Source organism: Eptatretus burgeri, chromosome 2 (genome assembly GCF_056783735.1).
Source record: "Eptatretus burgeri isolate ZD-2024b chromosome 2, Ebu_testis_v1, whole genome shotgun sequence".
Taxonomy (NCBI): Eukaryota; Metazoa; Chordata; class Myxini; order Myxiniformes; family Myxinidae; genus Eptatretus; species Eptatretus burgeri.
In genome coordinates this window covers 130711502-130733013 of record NC_140962.1, presented here as the reverse complement: position 1 = coordinate 130733013, position 21512 = coordinate 130711502, and the positions used below count along the sequence as shown (strand labels likewise).

At 41.8% G+C, this 21512-nt stretch overlaps 1 protein-coding gene and 1 long non-coding RNA gene across 2 annotated transcripts in view; one reads left to right on the top strand and one right to left on the bottom strand.

Annotated features, from left to right (window-relative positions):
* The first annotated feature begins 45 nt into the window (after positions 1-45).
* On the top strand, positions 46-21451 carry LOC147033129 (uncharacterized). Its single transcript, XR_015055449.1, has 3 exons — positions 46-183; positions 1540-1689; positions 21315-21451. It is a non-coding gene; the product is annotated as an uncharacterized LOC147033129 (long non-coding RNA).
* Positions 21352-21512, bottom strand: part of LOC147033128 (uncharacterized) — a 38054-nt gene continuing 37893 nt past the window's right edge. The window contains exon 7 of the transcript XR_015055447.1: positions 21352-21490. The gene's annotated coding sequence lies outside the window, so the exon portion shown is untranslated. The remainder of the gene's footprint in view (positions 21491-21512) is intronic.

The following is a 21512-nucleotide window of genomic DNA, read 5'->3' as shown; positions in this document are numbered from 1 at the left end:
CCCTCAGCGGCCCGGTCGACTTCCCGGGCAGCTGCAGAGCTAGCACTTATATATAGATTCACATTTATACACTGTACCGAAACACAAACGCACTGCGAGCTCAATCATGCAATTGTCCGGCGTTATCATCGTCGCCGAGTCGTGCACCTCCTGGAGAACGGTGTCCGCGTCGGGACACCAACGGTAGGACGTCGCTCGAAAAGCGACAACGAGTCCTCTCAGAATGTTCTGGTTTCTTTTCCAAAGAAAAACTGCTTTTAAAAATAATTTTCAATACAGTTAGGTGCGTGTAATTAGTGAGAAAATAATTTCGCATTATATTGTTTTTTAATATTTCATTATTATTATTATTTGTTTTTTAATAATGACACTTGTTATGCAGTACTCGGACTTTGTGAGGTTAAATAATAAATTAAAATACCTTGAAGCGTGTTGGACAATTGGTGGGGTTCCTCGTCGCAGAAGCTTCTGAACGCCCTCTCGTACTTCCTTCGATTATGTGAAATACAGCGGAGTGTCCTTGAAGAGCAGCGGGCGAATACTTCTCCTGAAATGTTAACAAAGCAAAAAAAAAAAAAAAAAAATAGCAGTCATAGACTGGTACTTCCGAAATCGTCAACTTGACCTCTGACCTTGTCTAATAAAAGCTGTCTCTCGAGAAGGTAGCGATGCAAACCAGAAGTTTCTACGATGATTCTGTACCAAACCATCAAAAATCGAATATTTGACCCCACTGTGACCTTGACCTTTGACCGATTTTGACCAAAATCTAATCAGCGCTAGCCATCACCCTCCTGAATCACGTGGTGTAATTTGACATTGGTTGCTTCTTCCGTTCTCGAGTTATCGTGCCTACAAACAAACAAACACACACACAAACAAACAAACACACACACAGATGATGGAAGTCATCAATATACTTACGAAATCTTTAGATTTCGATCTTGATTTCTTATCAAGAAATCAAAAATCAAGATGATTTCTTGATTGTTTAGAAATCTTTAGATTTCGTAAGTAACAAAGGGTCGATTAATGGATGCAGTGATTATTGAATAAATATAGTGCAGAAGGAATTACAAAAATATTTTTAAAATGCAATTATTTCAGGGAATTTCATCTGATGGACCCCCCCCCCCCTGGCAAGACGAGAAAGGATCTTCGGTGCAGAAATGTTGTGTGAGGCGTGGTGGGGCCAACGTCGATGCAACATCTGGGATGGAACGTGAAATATGCAGTTGACAACAGAGAATGTCCACATATTACTTATGATAATATCGCAGACCCCCCCCCCCTCCTACTTCGCCGTTCGTCCACACTCACACACACCATGTACCAATGTACCAACGTACCTCCGACCCAACCATCCTCACACTGCTTAAATGAGATTAACCAAGAAATTCGTTGGAATTGCATTTGGCTGATGAACAATATTCTCTGCAAAGATTTCCAGTAAAAACAAAAATATTTGATATCTGTAATCAGATCTGGTCATTTTAACTGAATTTATTTTTGAAAAATTGCCTTTTGTTTCATTTGCAGGAGCGAAGCAGTGCTTGAAGTCACCTCGTCAGAAACTTAGCGGATGGATGAAGAACAGGGGGAACAAATGCTGATCATGGATATTAACCTACTCATTGTGCCTCGCATGCTGATGAGAAACCGTGCTTCGTCCGACGGTCGAGGGAGACTGTACGTAGGCTATCACATTAAGAGGGAAGCACAAATGCAAGTGAGGGCAGTTAAGGTCAGAACAGTGGCGGTTGGTGGGATTTGGAGAAAGTGTGGGCTGCGTTCCAGATGGGGCTTGGGAAAAGTAATGAAATGGATGATGATGTCATTGCAGCACTGATTATATTCTATAGTCGAACTTGACATCATCTTTGCTAATTTACAGTAATCAGCAATTAGGTTTAAATAAATTTTAAATTAGGTTAAGCAATTAAATAGTAATATGATATATATATATATATATATATATATATATATATATATATATATATGTATATATATATATATATATATATATATATATATATATATATGTATATTAGCATGATGGCTGAAAGATAAGCACAATCACTTCTAAGCTGTGTAGCCTGGGTTTGAATCCATGCCCAGCTACAAACCATCACCCATTGTTTCACAAGTAGGGTGATTCATCAACATGTGTGGCATCCCTTGGATAGACATTAAACTGGACATTTCCGTCTGGCCGGTATTATTTGGTAGATGTCAAAGATCCCATGGTGTCCTTCATGAAGAGTCGGCGAGCTATCACTGGCACCCTGAACAAATTGCACTTTCCTGCCAAAACTACGGTTGGGAAGGCAATGCGGCAAACCACCCAGCATAATATAACCCTTGCCAAGAAACTGCTTTGGTAGTATTAAACCTGCCTTTGGGCAGAACACCAATATATATATATATATATACATATTCACACATCTTAAGGCAAGGAATGATATTGAAACAGATGTATACAGCAACTTTGAAGAGGATGGTGGGAAGGTGATTTATAAATTGTCCTAAAAGACAAGGATGAGAATGGTAAAGGTGTGAAGTAGGGGGAAAGGGGGGACTGTGATCAGCGATGGAGACGGGATGTTTGTGACAGAAAGTGAGCTGGTAATGAATGTAAGTGTAGGCTATTTCAAGGCGCTGTTGAACCAGGAAGGAAGTAACGGCGAGCTGGAGCAAGGGGGATGTGGAAGTAGTGGTGAGCATGAGGGTCAGCAAGGAAGGCATTCTGAGGAAGATAATGCAAGCAGACGATTCCGTTATTGTGAGCAGGAAGTGCAGGAGGCTTTGACTAGGCCTTTTGTCATTCCCTTCAGGGCACATTGTGCAGGTATCCCAATTTCAAAACTATTAATTGTGGAAGACAGTTAATACGTGGACCGGATCTCTACGAGCCTTACTTAAGCTGTACAATTTCTTGTAAACTAGAACAACACTCGGTGGAGCGCATACCTCCCTCCGCCAGGCTGAACAGTTTACGTTTTGTATCCCACTGATAGACTGGATCTGACCCAAAATCAAATCCACTTGTTGTCACCTACCCAACTCATCTGCCAAGTTTTGTCCAAATCCATTTCCAACTTTTTGAGATATTGTGCTCTATATCGTTTTAGCCCTATCTCTCAATGGTGAAAAATCACTGAAAAAATTCGAGGATCCAGAGTCGGATCGGGATCTTCACAAAAATCGAAGCAATTTGGCCTTGTCGAATACCCAACCTGTCCACCAAATTTAGTCTGAATCCATCCATAAATTTTGAGGAATCCTGCTCACAGACAGACAGACAAGGGTTAAAATATAATCTTCCTCCACCTTCGGTGGCAGAGGCAATTTTTCAAATTGATAACTCAATCTCACATTGTACACCCCCCTCCTCCAACAGCTACCTGCCAACCAAACCCAACCTTATACTCCTCACCAAGGTAACTACAATTAAAAAAATAAAAATTCTACAAAGGTCTAAGGCTCACAGTTTTGGGCTGGCAGGATAGCCGAGTGGTATGCACACTCTCCTCTGAGCTGTCAAGCCTGGGTTTGAATGTTGACCCAGCTATAAATTGTTATCCTGTTTTTCACATGCCAGCTGAGACATTAATGTGTGTGCAGCCCCTTGGATGGATGCCAAACTGAGCCTACCATCTGCTGGAATTAATTTGTGGCTATTGTTGATCCCACGGTGTCTTGCGAAAAGGAGGCAAGCTATCGCCGGCATCCTGAGAAAATCCAAATTCTGCTCTAACCTACAGGAGGCATTACATAAGTGGCAAAACCACACTGCCAGTAATGATGCTCAAGGTCATCTGCCATCTGCTTGGAAATCAGCAAACATTACCGCCCTGCATAAAAAGGTGCAAAAACAGAACCCTGCAACTACAGACCAATCAGCCTTCTCTCGATCATGAGCAAGGTTATGCAATCGCTCATCTATCTCTCTCTCGTGTGTCTCTCTCGTGTGTCTCTGTCTCTCTCTGTCTCTCTGTCTCTGTCTCTGTCTCTGTCTCTGTCTCTGTCTCTGTCTCTCTCTCTCTCTGTCTCTCTCTCTCTCTCTCTCTCTCTCTCTGTCTCTCTCTCTCTCTCTGTCTCTGTCTCTCTCTCTCTCTGTCTGTCTCTCTCTGTCTCTCTTTGTCTCTCTCTCTCTCTCTCTCTCTCTCTCTCTCTCTCTCTCTCTCTCTCTCTCTCTCTCTCTCTCTCTCTCTCTCTCTCTCTCTCTCTCTCTCTCTCTCTCTCTCTCTCTCTCTCTCTCTCTCTCTCTCTCTCTCTCTCTCTCTCTCTCTCTCTCTCTCTCTCTCTCTCTCTCTCTCTCTCTCTCTCTCTCTCTCTCTCTCTCTCTCTCTCTCTCTCTCTCTCTCTCTCTCTCTCTCTCTCTCTCTCTCTCTCTCTCTCTCCGCTCTCCGATTTATCCCCACCACCAAGCTTTTCTTGGTGGCTTTATATAGGTTCGTTTGGCTGGAAGAGCATGGGGATTAATTTATGGAAATCCTAGCCACCTGGGGTTATTGATTAGTTGAGAGTTGATTGATTATTCTCTCCAATTATGGGTGAGAGACCTGATTGGGTCTTGATATATATGTATGTATATATATATATGTATGTATATATATATATATATATATATATATATATATATATATATATATATATATATATATATATATATATATATATATATATATATATACTAGCGGGGTGTGTTTACACATTGTATAAGCATACAAACCGTGTTTCCCCATTGTTTCTGGTCGCTCACCTGCCTTTGATTTTACATTTATTTCTTTTCATTATCTTTTTTTCATTTATTTATATTTTCATATATGAATGTTGTACGACGATTCTGTGATTTTTCCTGCTGTATCGGCTTCGATGTATGTCAGCACACAAAATTACAATGCTTCCCCATTTTTTGGGTCGCTCACCTGCATTTTTCATTAATTTTTTTCTCATTTATTTATATCTTAATTTATGAATGTTGTATGATGATTCTGTAATTTTTATTTTCCAGTGTACCGGCTTGGATGTCCATCGGCGCAAAAAATTTCAGCTTTCTATGTCACCCGGAAGGTCCCGATCTTTAATGTCAGTCAGTCAATCAATCAGTGATTAGAAAGAGCTTTATACATTAAATATACTGGTGGGGCATTAGGGCGTTCCGTTTTTGCAAAAGTTTTCATTTTGAAAGGTCACTATGTGCCCATCAATTCTGTTCGGTGAGGTAACCTTGCTGAAAAAGTTTCAGAATTTTCCCGCAATTTTTGGCCGTGGCCCGCCATTTTGAAAATTTCACGAAAAGTTAAGTTTTTGCAAAAAATACACATTTAGGCGTTTGTGCATTCATTCATTTCAAAGGCCAAAATGTGTCTATCACTTCTGTTGAAGTTCATTTTTATCTCTTTGGACGAATGAATGCCACAATATGATATTGAGGGCTGCCATTCAGTTATACCTGGCAACCGCCGGTTGCGAAAAAATCTAGAAATTAATCGCCACGTTCGCACACGTACTTCGGAAGGAAAAAAATAAAGAAAAGTTCGATGAACAATTTTCAAAATATTCAGACTCAGCAACACCGAATAGCTTATTCGAACACCGCAGCTTCGTTACAGGCCAATCCAAGCACATACTAATCAACTAGAGTGACTCCTGTAGTCCTATAGTCACGACCACCAGATTTAGCTCAGTAGACACACATTTACTGACACTGATCGACTAACATCTAGTATGAAGTGAAGAATCACCAAGGTTTATAGCTTACCCAGCGTTGTCTTATTGAAATTTGGGAATCTATTCCTGTGGTCTTCCACACACTGTAGTAGGGCCTGACGCTGCTCTTCATCATAGCACATAGGAATAAAATCAGAAATCAACTTAATCCCTCTCTCTGCAACATCATTTACGACGCGCAATGACCTAGCAGATTCCAAGAATTTCTTGTATCCAGAAAACTTGTCCCACATATGAGCAGGGGTTTGCAACCATTCTTGTGGTTCATCCAATCCAAGTAGATCAAACCTTAGCCATGATTCACCGCACACTAAATTTCTGAGTTCTGCTTCTCCTCCAGAGTCATAACCAAACGTCGGTAGTTCAGGCTTCCCCGATTGGAAGCTCTGTGGTCGTTCAGTTTCGAAAAGTTTCTGGCCAATCAGTTCTCGCTCATGTGCTGGTTTATCTTCGTCCACTAGCGACAGAATAACCAGTTGAGTCGTTAGATACCAGGTGTGGTGCTGGCACGATGTCATGCAGGCATCTGACACTCCATGATCATATTCGCTGTGGAGGTAGATATCGGCCATGAATTTGATATCATTACGCGGAGCTGCTACGTTGAGCGTGATTCCAGGAATGCTTTCGCAAAGAAGAGCCCGACAAAATTAGCGATTCTGTTCATACAAGTACGCTCATCATCGTCCATGGTAAACTGCGACTGTAGTAGAGACAGTTTGAGAAAGTAGATGGCTTTTGCCATCCACCTTGCATGACGATCTGGTCCCGGATGCATGAGGGTGACTTTATCAACGTCTTCACCCAACCAGATGACAACTGAAGTAATCAGCTCTTTATAATCGTCTCTGGGAATGGTGTTCTCCAGCAATCTCTGTCGAGCCCAAATTAGTACACTCTGAGCTATCTGGTACAGCCAAGGGTCCGAGTCTTCCCACGAAACCTTCACCAGCTCTGCGTAGTCGATTTCCAAAGAGTTCTAAGCTGCTTTGAGGCGGCGAAAGATTTTTACACCAGGGTCCTTTGTCTGCCCAGTGACACACTTGGCTACATGTTTTATATGTAACTCATATATGTGATGTCTACATGGGATCCAGAGAATGGCTCGACGAAGAAAGGACTCGATTCGGGCACAAGCTCCTTTCCAACGACCTGTGTTGGAAGCCGTGGTATCAAACACAATGCCGATGACCTGGTCATACACGTGCCAGTCTTGCAGCATCTTAGTCACAGCACTTTCTTGTGCAGATCCTGTTCCGGCAGGGATCTCTGGGATGCCTCGTAACTTTTGATCACCTGGGACCTCACTGATGTACACGCAACATCGCTCAGATGTTACTCCTTTCCTCAATGTCAGGTTTTTGCCATCCCAGTGGACGATCACAAAAGTTGGAATGTTATATGTGGATTTGATAGATTCAGCACGTTTTACACGATCAGCCTGGGCATGCCTCCAGGCACACGTTACAGATATGTTCGTGTCTTCCACTGATTGTCCCGTACCTTTCACAACACTTGCCGCAATCATCACCCTTTGCCTCAGACTCATCCCTAATCTGTCTGCAGTGGGACTGATATATGACATTAGATCCTTTTTATGTCTATTTCTATCGCTGACTTTCACATCTTGTGATTCATCATCATCTACTCCAGACTCGTTCTCATTCTCCGAAGATTCTAACTCTATTTTCAGTATTTTTTGTCTACAATCGGTATCTTCTCTCGTTTTTCTTTCTTTACTCGCTTCATCTCGTTTTCTCTTTGCCTTATCTCTTGCTTCTTGCCTCATATCATATCCCATGGCACATCCCATCTACTCATTCGAAAGCTGCTGGCGCAAGTGGATAAGATCGTCTTTCCATTCTATTATTTTAGATTTTCTCAGAATTTCCTCTGGATTGTTCTTTGTGATGTCCATAGATAACTCCAACTTCTCCAGAAAATTATTTTCCTTCTCCTTGAAACTGTCTTTCATACATCTACCTTTGCGCTTGCTACTTTTCTCTAACTCCTTCCATTCGTGATACAGATCAGATGTCTTTTTTTCTATTTTGTCAGTCATTATTATTAGTTTCATACATTCATCTTCTCTTTTGTCTGCTAAAGTACTTTTTCCAATTATCAATTTCAAGCTGAAATGAAATTTCCAGACTTCACGCAGTCCACTAGCAGTTTTAGCTGCTGTAACTGCAGTAAGAATCTGCGTAGGACATGAGAGTTCTTTGGTAGTTTACTATATCCGAATTTATCCAACGTCTGGTGAACAAGGTAAAAGTTCCTGTTTGAAGCGCTGACTGCACTAGAACTGGGCTTTGAAGTTGATGCATTTTCCGTGACCATTTCTGATTGTTCCGGATGACAGTGAACAATAGACCCATCACGGCACTCTCCAATATCAGTTTCCACGTTTTCAAGCCGAGGTTTGTTTTTGGAACCTTTAGGACGTCCTCGTTTTGTTGTAGCTGCTTCCATGGTCAACTATTCTGCTAATATACACAGGGAAATATTTTGTAAATAATGATTTATTTGATCCTGTAGGACTCATTTTTGCTGTAGCTGCTGCTATATGGTCATAGTCGTCTATTCTGCAAATACAAAAGAAAAAGACATTAGTGTAACAAAAATCACAGACCGGCCAAAACACGCAAATTTCACGAAAATCCATGTTTTACAAAATGGCAGCCCTCGGTCAAACATGTCAGGAAAATTCAGAAAGTTTTTGGAGAAGATGAAACACTTACATGGAGTTGACAGGCACATAGTGATATTGGAATTTCAAAAAAAATGAATGGGTGTGATTGGGGTATGTTATTATATTTGACTAATTTCTGTAAAATTCAAAATGGCCGCCTGCGGCCAAAAATGGCGGGAAAATTCTGAAACTTTTTCAGCAAGGTTACCTCACCAAACAGAATCGATGGGCACATAGTGACCTTTCAAAATGAAAACTTTTGCAAAAACGGAACGCCCTATGCGGTATGCTTACGCATTGTAAGCAATAACGAACCCGTGCTTCCTCGTTTCTCAGGTCGCTCACCTGCATTTGCTTTTTCATTTCTTTTTTTTTCATTTATGGATGTTTCCAACAGTTCTGTGATTTTTCTCAGTGTATCAGCTTTGATGTCGAAAATTATCCAAAATTATGGAACCCAAAATTTCAGCTGTCTACATCACCTGGAAGGTACTGATCAATAATATCAATCAGTGAGTCAGTAAGTATACTTGGCATTGGCTTAATGGGTAGGGGGGGGTGGGCTTGGGATCCTAGGATCCTGAGTTCAAAGCCTGCTCAGCTGTTTAATTAATACCAGGCAGGGTTGACTCTGCCTGTCATCCTTCCGAGGTCGGCAAAATAAGTGTCAGCTTGCTGGTATCCTGTGTCGGAGTGGTGACCCATCCAGGATTGTGCTCAATAGCCGAGGAGACTGCGTTGGCAGCATCAATGCTCAGCACAGAGTATGGTCCCAATGGATGGATGAATGGTCAGTGAATCAGTGGTTAAAATGAGCTTTATAGTGAACGTAGTGAACTTCATACTTAACGCGTGCACATGAGAGAATAGGAAACAACAACAACAACACAATACCCTGGCAATTTGGAATCCGTGTCGTTGGCTATGACCCTTTTGCTTCCGGTTTTTTTTTTTTTGCATGGGGAATGATGCATGCCGGGAGATAAAGGCATCGTCGGAGACATGAAAGACCCAAATATCAGACATGGTGTATATTTCCTCCACTGATTTTAATAAAGATATCTCCCACATCATCAAAAAATAATTTTTAATCGCGATTTACATTATTTGATCGCTGATCCCGAAAGCCGAAGTAACCGGAAATTGCGTATATAGTTGTGAGCTAGTTATAGGTAAAGTCAGAAGCGAATGTAAGAAGAATTCTATGTTCGCTTCTAGTATTTATTTTTTCAGATGAGATCCTGTTCTAGGTGGTGTAGTTGTTGTTGTGAAGGTAATGTTGAGGAATTTTTTTTTCAGATGAGATCCTGTTCTAGGCGGTGTAGTTGTTGTTGTGAAGGTAATGTTGAGGAATTTTTTTTTCAGATGAGATCCTGTTCTAGGCGGTGTAGTTGTGAAGGTAATGTTGAGGTAACATTATATTTAAGAAGCGAATGTAAGAAGAATTCTATGTTCGCTTCTAGTATTTATTTTTTCAGATGAGATCCTGTTCTAGGTGGTGTAGTTGTTGTTGTGAAGGTAATGTTGAGGAATTTTTTTTTCAGATTAGATCCTGTTCTAGGCGGTGTAGTTGTGAAGGTAATGTTGAGGTAATATTATATTTAAGAAGCGAATGCAAGAAGAATTCTATGTTCGCTTCTAGTATTTATTTTTTCAGATGAGATCCTGTTCTAGGCGGTGTAGTTGTTATTGTGAAGGTAATGTTGAGGAATTTTTTTTTCAGATAAGATCCTTTTCTAGGCGGTGTAGTTGTGAAGGTAATGTTGAGGTAATATTATATTTAAGAATCGAATGCAAGAAGAATTCTATGTTCGCTTCTAGTATTTATTTTTTCAGATGAGATCCTGTTCTAGGCGGTGTAGTTGTTGTTGTGAAGGTAATGTTGAGGATTTTTTTTTTTCAGATGAGATCCTGTTCTAGGCGGTGTAGTTGTTGGTGTGAAGGTAATGTTGAGGAATTTTTTTTTCAGATGAGATCCTGTTCTAGGCGGTGTAGTTGTGAAGGTAATGTTGAGGTAATATTATATTTAAGAAGCGAATGTAAGAAGAATTCTATGTTCGCTTCTAGTATTTTTTTTTCAGATGAGATCCTGTTCTAGGCGGTGTAGTTGTTGGTGTGAAGGTAATGTTGAGGAATTTTTTTTTCAGATAAGATCCTGTTCTAGGCGGTGTAGTTGTGAAGGTAATGTTGAGGTAATATTATATTTAAGAAGCGAATGTAAGAAGAATTCTATGTTCGCTTCTAGTATTTTTTTTTTTCAGATGAGATCCTGTTCTCGGTGGTGTAGTTGTCGTCGTGAAGGTAATGTTGAGGATTTTTTTTTTTTCAGATGAGATCTTGTTCTAGGCGGTGTAGTTGTTGTTGTGAAGGTAATGTTGAGGAATTTTTGTTTTTTTCAGATGAGATCCTGTTCTCGGCGGTGTAGTTGTGAAGGTAATGTTGAGGTAATATTATATTTAAGAAGCGAATGTAAGAAGAATTCTATGTTCGCTTCTAGTATTTATTTTTTTAGATGAGATCCTGTTCTTGGCGGTGTGGTTGTTGTTGTGAAGGTAATGTTGAGGTAATATTAATTTTTTTTAGATGAGATCCTGTTCTAGGCGGTGTAGTTGTGAAGGTAATGTTGAGGTAATATTATATTTAAGAAGCGAATGTAAGAAGAATTCTACGTTCGCTTCTCGGCTTTGCCTATTCCATTTTAATAAAGATATCTCCCGCATCATCAAAAAATAATTTATAATCGTGATTTACATTATGTGATCGCTGATCCCGAATCCAGGCCGAAGTAACCGGAAATTGCAGCATCGAATGTAAGAAGAATTCTACGTTCGCTTCTTTGGTTTGCCTATTTCATATTATATCAGATATATAAACACCCGGTTACATGAGGGATACCAAATATATTGAATTGAAAGCAATGGCTTCCACACAAGTGTGGCCCATGTGTTAATGAAGCAAATAACATCCCAGCATGCTTAGGGTCATGTATAAAAATGCTGCACAGGCCTGGTTGCTAATAATTATGGCTAGCATGGCTGCAAGAGGAGACCTCAATGACTTTGAAAGAGGGGTGATTGTTGGGGCGCATTTGGCAGGAGCTTCAGTGACAAAGACAGCTCTACTTGCTGATGTTTCACGAGCAATGGTGTCCAAGGTGATGTCAGCATGGAACTCCGAGGGGAAGACATCATCATCATCAAAGGTCAAAAGTGGGTGGAAGCGCATACACGAGAATGTGATATATGTGCATTCATTTGAAGTGCAAAGCAGGTGAGAAACTGCAGATCAATTGACTGTAAATTTCAACCTGGGGCACAAACGGCCAGTTTCATAAAAAAATGGTCCACCGAGAACTCTACAGAGCGGGATACCATAGTCAGGTTGCAGTGCACAAATCATGCTAAACACCTGGAAATGCACATTTACGAGTCCAGTGGTGCAAAGAGCACAGGCAATGGACTACCGAGCAGTGGAAAATGTGATCTGGTCAGATGAATCATCCTTCACCATGTTCTCGACAAACGGACGAGTGCAGGTGTGGCGCCAACCCAAATAACTCCACAACCCTGAGTGCTTGGTTCCAACATTGAAGGGTTCTGGTGATTCTGTATTGTTGTGGGGAACATTTTCCTGGCATGGATTGGGTGTAGTCATTCCCTCAGAAGGCAAGGTCAATTCCAGTCGCTACTTGATGGTACTGAGTGATCATCTTCATCCAATGTTGCAGCATTTCTTTCCTGCCAGGAGGGGTGTCATCCAGGATGACAATATCCACAGAGCACGTGTGGTCGCCCAATGGTTTGATTAGCATGACACTGATGTTATCCATATGTCATGGCCTTCTCAGTCACCAGATCTGAACTCAATCGAGCATTTATGGGATATGCTGGAACCACACCTGAGGCAGCCTTTTCCACCTCCATCAAACAGGTGTGAGTTGATTGACTTTCTCATGGAAGAATGGTGCCGCATCCCTCCTACAGAATTCCAGATGCTGGTGGACTTTATGCCAGGGTGCAAATGCATCGTACTGTCCACATGTGGTGACCGGACGCCCTATTAAGTGACTTTACATTGGTGTTTCCACTTTTTGTCCACTACCTGTGTATATAAACGCTACGTAAGCTAGGTTCCTGATGTGAATTGTCAAAGCGGTAAAACAAGAATTAACAAAAGCAATGAAAAGGACAGATAATGGACAGGAGTGAAGATATGGGGATAATAAAACAAAAAGAAAAGCAAAACCACAATGGAGAGAATCATTAGGATCAAGGATTATAATCAATAGTGGAATACCCGCCAGGCCTTAATGCCTTTAATGTACCATCACACTGCCTGGTAAGGAAGGGTGGGTGGAACAAAAGAGCAGTCTGCAGGGGAAAGATCTCAGTGGAGATTAACAAGGACAACAACTCTGAAGGGGCAAGTGTGCAAACCTGCATTCAAGCGTTAGTCTGGGACACATGCTTCAGCCTTAAAAGCCCTCATCAATAAGACGAATTGGCTTAAAATATGGAGCTTACCCGAGATGGAAGTGCCACCAATTATTTTGCCAGAAAAATAGTTTGGGGGAATTGGATTGGAAAGAAATGTGGCTTCTGTAAGGGTTTGTCTTCGACAAAAGGCAATACATGTTATTTAAGACAATTGTCTGATGATTTAAGCTGGGGGACCTGCTATTTATGGATTTTTGGTACCAGCTGTCCATTTTTGCAGACTTTCATTGGAACACGATACATTTTTCAATTCGACAACTGAAAGTTTTCTGGTCTTGTACTTATTGTTTAAACAGTTGACCATTGGTTAATAAAGTTCCAGGCAGGAAGGCCTGGAAGTATTCACAACCACTTCTGAGCTGTTTCACCTGTGTTCAAACCTGAACCCAGCTATAAACGGTCATACTGTGATTTCGCAGGCAGGGAGAAGCATCGATACGTGTGCCATCCACCGATAAATGTTCAACTGGGCATTCCGGCTGCCAGCATTAGTTGGTGGACGTTAAGGATCCCATGGTGTTCTTCATGAAGAGTAGGTGAGCTATTGCCAGCACCATTAACAAATTCTAAATACCTGCTCTAAACTACAAGGGGATCTGCATCAGCGGTATAGCTGCGCACTCAGTAAATGATGCAACCCACAGCCACGTGCTGCATGTGAAAGATGGTGATAAATGATGTACACAATTTCGCATTTTTCGATACAAGATTGAGGATCATGGACGAGATAGGTAACAGAGGGTAAAAAAGCAATGAACTGACAGTTGGGACTTGGGGCCACAGTTGGATACATCAAGCTAGGGAATTAATTAACAGGAAAAGAGGAGAGAGGGGAGGAAATACAGTAACCTGCAAGAAAGAGAGTTGCGTTATGCAGGGTTAATGGTGGTAGAAAGGATTACAGCTAGGTATGGTGTACCGCCTGCTTAAAGCCTGGAGGGAAGAGGAGGATTTAATAGCCTCAGCAAAGCGGTTACACATCCGGAAAAAAAAAAGAAGTAAAGGAGTTGAGGCATGCAGTCAGCTGGATTTTGGAAGTGTAACCAGGAAGGGGTTACTGGACAAACACTTGCATCCAGGGGTTGCTGGGGAGAGTCGAGGGTCTGATAGAGCAGTGAGAACTAGACCTGAGAAGAGGCATTAAAAAATAGGACACCAACCTACCTGTGATGTGAGGCCACCAACCTATCATATCTAAAGCTTTTGCCTCATTGTGGTAGATCTCAATAATATTGGGAGCTTTATAAATCCACAGAATCTAAGAAATAGACATGATGCTGGTGCGCCAGCCCATTGGGGGAGAGCAGTTCTCCGTTGCGCTAATAACAAAGGCCTTGAAGGCTTTTGGCCCAAGAGATGTCATAGCTAATGCGGTGAGGCCGAGAAATTTTAGACTGAACCTCTCCCAATGGCTGGCCCTACATAAAGATGTGGATATCTCTTCATTCCTTGCCGTCTCCGTATCTTTATTGCCACTTCCCCTCTGCTTTGTTGCTGATGTGCCAGCCTATCACCCCTCTGTCATCAGTTCTTCTATGAACCACAGTTCCTCTCAATTAAAAGTGAAACAAGAAAATTTGACTGTTGCCTTTCTTTTCCTTTTCAGGAAACAATACATTGTTATATTATAGCACAACAATTGCACCTCATTTAAAATAAGATGTTTGAATGTGGTTTCTCTTTACGATTCGGGCCAGAGATGTCCAAATCTCATTAAGGACCAGGTTTTGATAATTACTTACAATTTTTAGGGCCATTGGCTACTCCACGCATCCACGGTTTCATCAAATAAACCCTCCACTCCTTTCTTTAAATAATCCAGCATATAGCTCCTCGGCTTTTATTGGATCACAAATTTAAATCTCATTTCCTGCAAGGGTGGCCAGAGGGTTGGGCATTGGTGGGGGGTTCCAGAAACCCTTCCCTCCTCTTTCTTCAAAAAGAAAATATTTGTTGACTCATGTTTTCCTGTTTTCTACCGAGTCTGAAATCTTGTCCCAAAGTTTGACCCTACTTTCTATTCAACGTTTTTTTCTTACTATTATCTATTTTAAAGGATGTCCCACAGTCCACCATATTTGTTTTTTTCTTGTTGCAAAATTCCATCTTGACTGGTCTACCCACACCATGGTCTGTGCAAGCCTTACTTACCATCGTTAACCCCCATGTAATGGTTTATTTATCGCGGCTCTTCACACATCTGAGTGGCTCTTTAACACGTTTCCTTTGCACTGGCAAATGTCTCACCATTTTACGGAAATTTTGAACATAGATGTAGATTTGCTCTGTCTCAATGAAAGGTAGTGGTCACTCCCATGATATAACAATAGCTGCCGATTTCACTAACTCCACATGGTTATAACTTCTATCCTTGCCCTCTTGAGCATGGGAGAGGTGGAGGCACTGTGTCTATCCACGTCGACTCTCAACTCATGGACATCAAATCCCTGTACACTGTCATCCCTAATGAAGAGGGTCTTCAGATGCTCAAACACTGTCTCAATCTTCGGATCACAAAAGTCTCAAACACAGAAACTCTTCTCCGCCTTACTGAACTGGTCCTCGCTGTCAAACGCTACTCATTTGTCAGCAAATTTGACAAACAGATGAATTGCGTAGCCACGGGCACCAAAATGGGTCCCAGCTATGTGAATCTCTTTTTCTGTTTCATTGGGGAAACAAATTTTTGATTCGTTCAACGATCCTTCCCAAGACTTCTTTGACTGTGACATAGATGACGGCATCGGTGCCGCATGCTGTAGCAGAGAGGATACAAACAGTTTATCGACTTTGTCAATTCCTTCCACTCTGCTCTAAATTTCACATGGGAGATTTTTGAGTACCACTGCCACCTTTCTCGACATTAATATTTAAATCAAAGGGAATGGACTTGCCACCACTATCTATTATACAGAGTCTCTTTTTTTGCATACAGAGTCGAGGCTTGTGGAGGAGCTAAAACATAGAGTGGAACAGTGGAAAGAGAGAGGGGGAAGCCCACCAACAGCAGAGTTGATGAACAAAATAGAGGCAGACTTGGATGAATAACGGATGTGGAGAAGAATGAAGGCTCGGGTTTGAGAGGGTTAATGAGGGTTGAAAAGATCCTTGTTTTGGATGAGGGATAATCTGAGATGGTGGTGAACAGCTGTAATGAAGACTCGAAGGAAAGAATGATATTGAATAGAATGTGGAAGTTGGTTCCACAGGCTGGAAAAAAAGAGAAACGACTGAGTGGAGTTGAGCAGCGATTTGGGGAGTTTGACCAAAAGGGGGTTGCTGGTGGACCGCGTGCGCCCTGCTTAAACCTGGAAGGCTTTGTTGGTGAATAAGAGTTCAGGTGTGCCATGGAAGGACTTTGCATGACGGAGGATGCCCAGTTGGTGACCGCCTTTTATTTGGAGGTCAACTTAGAAGTGTGGTTTAATCAAGAGAGATCATGGCTGAGAATGACACCCAGGAGTTTGAGGAACCGAACTCCCTCGAGAGACTTGTTAAGAAAGTAGATGGGAGGGTTTGCCAGACGGCCCCTTCAGAGAGACAGAGTGAGACTATGACATTTGTCAGGATTAAAAGACATATTCCAAATATTTGACCAGCTTGCAATTCTATTAAGGTCTGCAGAGAGGAAAGAGGCTGCTGCCTGCCTACATGAAGGATGAGGAATGTTAGGGCAGAGGGTGGAGTGATCAGTAAATAGATAATGAGGATTTTACATTGAGTCAGTGAGATCATTGATGAAGATAAGAATATGACTGGGCCCAGAACACTGCCTTGGGGCACTCCAGCCTTGAGAGAGAGAGAGGAGGTGAAAGGATTCCATTGAGTGCCACACGGTGGCTCCAAGAGTAGAGGAAGTCAGTAAGCCACGTGTGTCGGTTGGCCTTGGATGCCATATGCAGAGAGTTTGGACAGCAAGGCGGGATGCCAGACTATATTGTAAGCTCAAGATATGTCTGGAGAGAGGCCCTGATCTCGTTTCTGATATTGAGGGCTTCCATCCATTGTTGGGAGAGCAGAAGCAGCATTTACAAAGCTGAATGACCTGGTCTGGATCCAAAGTGATGATCTGAGATCAGGCTATTTGAGAAAAGGAAAAATTTGATGTCAACTGCAATGATGGATTACATGACCTTGCTCATGATTGGAGCTGGAAGCAAGCTGATTGGTCTGTAGTTAAGATTTTTTTCACCTTGTTATCTCCCCCACTAAAGGTGGGGGTTTTCAGGCCTATCTGTCTGTTTGTCCATCTGTCAGTGAACACGATATCTCAAAAAGTTGCGGACAGACTTAAAGGAAACTTGGTGGACAGGTTAGGTGTGTGACAAGGATGAATTGATTCAATATTGGTGCAGAACTGGAACCGGATCCAGATACGATAATTTTTAGATCCTCGTGGAGGATCTCTAAGTCGTACTCACGTTGTTGTTCTTCATCTTCTTCTTGTGGACTTTTTTGTTTCACATCCTACAGTTTTCATCGAAACTTCCTGAAACTTGGCATATATATGTAAAAATACCCTCCACAGACAGTAACGGTCTCAGATTGTGAAAATTCCAACCGAGAAAAAAAAGTCATGACAAAATATCTTCGCGTATGGAAATCGCCTAAAAAATTATCTCCGTAACTTTGCAAGCTTTTTGAATTCTGTTTGCGGGAATCGAACAGGGAATTCGCAGAGATGAATCACCGCACATATGATACATCACTATGACGTCATATCAATTTTTATGACGTCATTCCTATTTTTTGACATTTTTTGTTTCACAACCCAGAGTTTTCATCGGATCTTCGTGAAACTTTCCATGTATATGCAGAAAGCCCACGCGCAGGCAGTAACCATCTCAGATTTTGGAAATTCTTCCTAGAAAAAAAGTTGACGTCATAATATCGCCGCTAATGGAAATCGCCGACACCATTATCTCCGAAACTCGGCAAGCTGTTTGAATTTTGTTTGCAGGAATCAAGCCGGGCATTAGCACAGATCATTTATCGCAAACCTGATACATCACAATGACGTCATATTCGTTTTTATGACATCATCATTAAGAGGATGAGGATCAGCTCATTTGAGCTTGTTTAAATTTTTTTAATGATTCTTCACCATTATATTGAGAGATAATGGGACCAAAAATGATATGCAGAATTACATATTTCAAAAAGTTGTGGATGGATTCAGACAAAACTTTGTGGATGAGTTGGGAAGGTGATAAAAACAAGCCATTTAGATTTTGGAGGTCCATATCCAGATCAGGCCTATCAGTGGGATTCAAAATATAAACTGTTCAGCCTGGCTCGACGTGCCATTTTAGTTTATGTAATGCAGTCATGTTGGCCAATTTCCAAGCAGATGGAAGATGATGTTAAGCAAATGATCAGGTGAAAAGGGCAGAGAGAGGATGTGCAAAAGCTGCAGATTTTAAGGACACGTGAGCTGATTCCGTCCAGTCCAGTTCTAGAATCAGAGTTGAGTGTTGTCAGAAACTTTACCTTCTCAGGTGCAAAAGACAGAGGCCAGGTGCAGTTGGGTGTGATTGGGTAGGGTGGGTACAGAGAGTGAGGGTTTGGGGACACAAGATTTGGAATCAAACACAGAATTGAAGCATTCACCTTCTCACAAGCAGAGTCAGCTCTGGTGCCATTTGAAGTGAGGGAAGAGATGGAAGGGGAAGTATACACCAGAGATAGATTTAACAAAGCACCAACAGGTTTTAACAATATGCTTTGTTTTGGGATGGTTTCACAGATTCCCGATCAAATCTTCTTTCCCATCATGGAAATAAACTGTTACATGTGTGTGGGGGTACTGACTCGATATTAAAATGTAAGGCCTCAGCATGGTCTGTGTGCCTGCTTTGGGCAAAATTGTCCAATTATTCTCCACTGTGGGTAGGCAGTATTTTCGGTGATATAGTTTATCGAAGGTTAAGGACGTTGGCAAGGCATGGCGAGGCGAGGGGACCCCTGAGAAGGATCATTTATATGAAGGCACCTCCAACGCATGGTATGAAAGATCTCTCCCTTCTCTCTCTCCAGTGTCTGTGTGGACCCAATGGTGTGACATCACCACTGGGGTTGGCATTGTCATCATCTGGGGTAGAGTTCCGTGAGGACCATCCTGCTGTGACAGCAACACAGTTTGCCATTGACCTCCCATCATTGGCAACATGCTGCATTGCTCTTGGGTGGACCAATTTTGCAAACAGCAAGAAGATGCCATCTTAAAGGCTGCACCGCATCATGTAAGGTGGAGGGGTGGGCAAAAGGAAATGTGAAGGAGGGAGCATTTCATGACTTGAAAAGTGGCATTCACTCTCTTTTTGCCTCGGACGTTCATTAGTGCTGGAGGTCTTTTGTCAGGGATGATCTTATGTTTGTGTGGGTATGGACCCTGCACCCTGTAGGTCCAAAGAGACTGTGAACTCGCTTTTAAAAGCTGTGTGTGTAGGTGTCCAGGCCCTTAGAGGGTTTAGTTTGATATTGGTAGATAAGGGTTTATTCATGAAAGTCTTTGATCATTTGTCTCTTGTCCCACTTGATCCATCCGTTTGTCCCTTGTGTAGATCCTTATTATTTAATAAACCATTATTTTGTAAGACAGTGCATGCCCACTCCATTCTCTGCCTCTAGCCCGTCGCTTGTTTCAGCATTATTGAATATCCCCGCAGGATGAAAGTTATTAAACTGTAATTCTGATAACTGGTGTGGGATTAGCCTGTGCACCGAAAAGGGGACGCTTGTCCCCACCGGTCAAGTTCTTGCTAATGCTCTCGATCTCCTTTGATCCAGTGATATTCATCTGGTGACTGGCCCTGGTTTTAATACTCACTCTCTTAGTTTTCCATCTGTTCATAAAAAAGATCCAACCACAGGCAGTGATACTTGGGGATCACCACCTGAAGTCTGCTTTAAAGGTTTTTAATTTCGGTGTCACTATGGACCCAACATCATGTAAGAATCACAGTGCATGAGAGATCATTGAAGTGCAGAGGTGAGCACATGAGATACTGCCGAGTTTTTTTTTTTGTATTCATAGTCGAGGTTCATGGAAGAGCTAGAACTGCATTTGTATTGCATTTTTTGAAAAGCTTGGTGTTAGCTTAACATCTCAGGGTCTCGAGTTTGAGCTCCTGTTTTTGTCCGTTCAATAATACCAGGTGGGTTGACTCAGCTTATCATCCTACCGAGGTCAGCAAAATGAGTACCAACTTACTAGTAATGTGGGCACTGCATGAGTGCACAGGCACGCATGCAGGAAATGATGCAACAAGCAGCCAGCCACAAGGTGCACATGAAACAACTACAACATTGCATTTGAAAGACTGAAACGAGCAGGATGAGACAGCGGACTAAAGGGAAGGCTGGTCCGTAATTGGGAGAATAAGGGGATGAATGAAAGCAGGTAACCAACCAATCTAGACTTTGGGAGGTTGAGCAGGTGAGGGATTCTTGAGGAATGTGTGCGACCTGGGATGGCTTTTGAAAAGCAGAGGTAGGTGAGGGCAGCAGGACCAAGGCTCGATGTAAGCTCGTATAAATATAGAGAGCTCACCAACTTGTCACCAGTGAAAGTGACAGACCTTGGGTATCCACCCATCTTCTGTCTTAAAACACAAGTTTTCATGTAAATTAATTTTATTGAAATGGTTATAAAACCTGCTGTCCGTGAGGTAATGAAAATGTCCAAACATGTTTTCAACAATCATAATCAAATTCCACATAATCGTCACAGTATATATATATATATATATATATATATATATATATATATATATATATATATATATATATATATATATATATATATATATATATAATAAAAATAATAATAAATGTCAGCATCTGTCTGTCTCTCTGTAGCACCAATCACACAAAAACTACTGGGCCAATTGCCACCACACTTGGCACATGGACCAAGTTTGACCTCATGATCAACCTGGGCTACTTTGTTTCACCTGTAGTTTTGGGGGTTCGGGAGGGAAGGTCGACAAAAATTCTCCATGTAAAAGTGTATCGTGTAACGCCATCCAGTGGTGGTGGCAGAGGGTAAAACAAGTCAGTTGTGCAGATAACGCATTTTTGCATTGTACACGTCCCCACAGTGGGAAGCCCCAAAGCCAACCTTCACTAATCAGAAAGCCAGGGGAATAGGGGGATGAGGGAGGGGAAGGGATGGGAGGGAGGCACCTGGCGGTGCTGGGCACCTGTACTCGTTATGCAATAGAGAAATTTTCACTACTGGTTTAAAAAGTATTCTTGTTCATGGAAATACTAATAAAAGAACAAAACTAACTTGAGAGGTTTGTTTTCTGTTCATAATCGGTGAATGAAAGTTGAAATGTATCGAGAATGTATTTGTGATCGGTGGTGTCATGTGCATGTCCTTGCAGAAAACAAAACTACAACTCAATCAGTTTCAGCACACAGTCCTGATCAAATTCAGGGTGCAAAGCCGGCTGTCTCATCTGCCCCACAATAATATGCTGTTATGGTTCCATCACCTTTGCCAAGTTCGCATCGTGGAGTTTCAATCGGATGTTTAAAGGTAACTAGCAAGTTGCTGTACCTGCACGGGATTCGAAATGGAG